The sequence below is a fragment of the Rhincodon typus genome, chromosome 2 (genome assembly GCF_021869965.1).
Source record: "Rhincodon typus isolate 14 chromosome 2, sRhiTyp1.1, whole genome shotgun sequence".
In the NCBI taxonomy this organism is placed as follows: Eukaryota; Metazoa; Chordata; class Chondrichthyes; order Orectolobiformes; family Rhincodontidae; genus Rhincodon; species Rhincodon typus.
The window spans coordinates 2,255,337-2,259,013 of NC_063333.1; positions in this window are offsets into that span (position 1 = coordinate 2,255,337).

A 3,677-nucleotide genomic window follows, 5' to 3' on the forward strand; every position below is an offset into this window, starting at 1 on the left:
CAGCATCAGAGGAGCAGGAAGGCTGACGTTTCGGGCCTAGACCCTTCATCAGAAAAATTTGGCCCAATGGGCCAAATGGCCTAATTCTGCTCCTTTGTCTTATGAGACATCTATAGCCATTCCCCAGGTTGCGAATGGGTTTCGTTCTTGAGTCCAATCCCGAGTGGATTTGTACACAAATCCAAACATCAGAAAAATGAAGGGTCTAGGCCCAAAACGTCAGCCTTCCTGCTCCTATGATGCTGCTTGGCCTGCTGTGTTCATCCAGCCCTGCACCTTGTTATCTCAGATTCTCCAGCATCTGCAGTTCCTACTATCTCTGATAACAGGTTATAGTCCAACAGATTTATTTAAAATAACAAGCTTTTGGAGTGCTGCTCCTTTGTCAGGTGACACCCAGTGTTGTGTGACTTTTGATTTTGTCCACCCCCATCCAACACAGGCATCTCCACGTCATGATTTCTAGACGGTCTTTGATAAGGTGCCACACAGAAGGCTGCTAAACAAAATCAGAGTCCATGGTGTTAAGGGCAAGGTACTGGCAACGATAAAGTATTGGCTGACTGGCAGAAGGCAGAGAGCGAGGATGGTAACCGATGACTAAGGGTGTTCCACGGGGGTGTCCAAGTTTGGACAGCAACTATTCATGTTATTTATTAACGATCTGGACGAAGGAACTGAGGACATTGTTGCTAAATTTTCAGATTACACAAAGGTAGGTGGAGGGACAGATAGTGTTGAGGAAGCGGGGAGGCTGCAGAAGGACCTGGACAGGCTAGGAGAGTAGGCAAAGAAGTGGCAGATAGAATACAATATGGGAAAGTGTGAGGTTATATACATTGGTAGGCAGAATAGAGGCATAGACTACTTTCGAAATGGGGAAGGCTTCAGAAATCTGAAGCACAAAGGGACTTGGGATTCCTAGTTCTCTTAAGGTTAACATGAAGGTTCAGTTGGCAGTTAAAAAGGCAAAGGCAGTGTTAACATTCTTTTCAAGAGGGCTAGAATACAAGAGCAGAGATGTATTGCTGAGGCTGACTAAGGCTCTGGTCAGACCACATTTGGAATATTGTGAGCATTTTTGGGTCGTGTATCTAAGGAAGGATGTGCTGGTGTTGGAGGGGCTCCAGAGGAACTTTACAAGAATGATCCTGGGGAATGAAGAGCTTGTCACATGAGGAGTGTTTGAGGACTCTGGGTCTGTTTAGAAGGCTGGCAGAGATCTGATTGTAACTTACAGAATACTGAGAGGCCTGGGCAGGGTGGTAGTAGGAGAAACTAGGGCCCAAGGGCACAATGTCAGAGTGAAGAGTCGACCTTTTAGAACTGAGAGGAGGAGGAATTTCTTCATCCAGAGTGTGGTGAATCTGTGGAACTCATAGCCCCAGAGGGCTGCAGTGGCCAAGTCACTGAGTGTAGTTAAGACAGAAACAGACAGGTTCTTGATTAGTAAGGGGATCAAGGATTATGGGCAGAAGGCAGGAGAAGGGGTTTGAGAAACGTATGGAATGGTAGAGAAGACCCAATGGGCCAAATGGCCTAATTCTGCTCCTTTGTCTTATGAGACATCTATAGCCATTCCCCAGGTTGCGAATGGGTTTCGTTCTTGAGTCCAATCCCAAGTGGATTTGTACACAAATCCAAACACAATTCCAGACAATGTAAAGCAGCTGTTTGTAAGTACAGGAAAACGTTTGTGTTTCAAACCGTAAAATTACACCCCTGTATGGGATCGCATTCCTAAGTCGGACCTTCAAAAATCCCCTGGATATCCTTGACATTTCTTGACAGGGCAAGACCATCAGTCAGGTCCAAGAGGATGCTAATTTCCATCAGAATTTTCCCAAAAATATACTTCATTCACTCATAACATTTGTAAAAGTACATGACAAAAATTCCAAATTGAACTTCACAGAAAGTACAATAAAATTCAACTATTCTCAATATGATATGCTGCCTCATTACAAGAGCAATTCATTTGATCTCTGAAATAAACATTTCCATGTCAGATGTACACTCTGAGTGCAGAACTTAACACGACAGACAGTGCAACAGAATTCAACTCATTCCAAACCCAAAACTCTTCCATATGGTGAACTCTGCACTGCATCCTGACTTCCTGGGTGTCCGTACCACCTCTACAAGGAAACTTGAGAGTGAGGTACGAACGTGGTGGACCTTGACATTGCCAACTGGCAGACGTTTGCTTATGACTGCAACATTCGGGAGAGGTGAGGAGAAACAGAAATCTCAGCTGGCCATGGAGCGGCCCCAGGGAGAACAGGCCTGTAAATCATCCTCTTTCTCAGCCAACTGTCTGCACCAAATACATCAAGAGGCTGCCACTGCCAAAGCAGGGGAGGGTGGGGTTCCTGAACTGCAGGAGGTGATGCTTAACACAGAGTTGATTACGCCATTGCCGTACAAGACAGAACTAACGAGCTTAAAGTCAATAAAGCATGAAGACTGCAAGTACAGTCATCACGGAACGGTTACATCACTGGAGAAAGGACATTCAGCCCTACAAGCACGTGAGGGCTCTCAACCGGAGCCAATCTGTCAAGAGTGCTTCAGACTTTTTTATCCACTGAGTAGTTAGGGTCTGGAATGCACTGCCTGGAAATGTGGTGCAGGCAGGTTCAGATGAGGCATTCAGGAGGTGCACGGGTTGGATACAAATTAAAATGCAAGGGTATGGGGATAAAATAGAAGACTGGGCACAAGGTAATGACGCTCGTTTGAGAAACTACTGCTGGCAGAGCAGTTTTGAAGAAAGGTCACTGGACCCGAAACGTGAACTCTGATTTCTGTGCGCAGGTGCAGCTAGACCCTGCTGAGATTTTCCAGCAATTTCTGTTTTTATTTCAGATTTCCAGAATCCGCAGTTCTTCAGGGTTTTTTTTGATAACTTTATTTGTTTTGGTTTGAATGAAGTAAAATTTAACACAGTAAAATGTTACAGAACAACCATTTAACAGAATTTATTAGAAGAATTTAATAAAGCATCACTACAATATGGAGCTTAGGGCCCTCTTGTGGCACAGTGGTAGTATCCCTACTCCTGGACTGGGAGGCCTGAATTCAAGTCCCACCTGCTCCAGAGGTGTGCAATAACATCTCTGAACATGTTGATTAGAAAAATACAGAGTGTTTACAGAGGGGAAAAAACAGCTTAAAAAGGGCACAAACTGTACAGCAACAGAATTTAAAATAGAATCAGAGATAGTAGGAACTGCAGATGCTGGAGAATCCGAGACAACAAGGTGCAGGGCTGGATGAACACAGCAGGCCAAGCACCATCATAGGAGCAGAAAGGCTGACATTTCGGGCCTAGACCCTTCACCAGAATTTAAAATAGCACTGATCTTAAAGAACAGCATGTTACATTCAGCATTAAGAATTTTTTTAGAAATATGTTAAGGAAAATTGGAATGAGAAATAATAATCTCAAAAATATTCAAAGTCATAGATACCAGACAGGATCCGACATCTTGGAGATGACAGTTCTTAAGATACAGAATTGCTTCAAAATTAAACACCAAGTTTGAGAAGGAATGTGGCTCAGACCAGAGCTGTTTGAATCAGAATCCTGGCGTACACTGTGGGCAAGATGCCTGCGCTGCCAGCTAGCCTCCAGCCTTGTGGTCTGTCTGCGACTTTCGACACTGGCACAGACT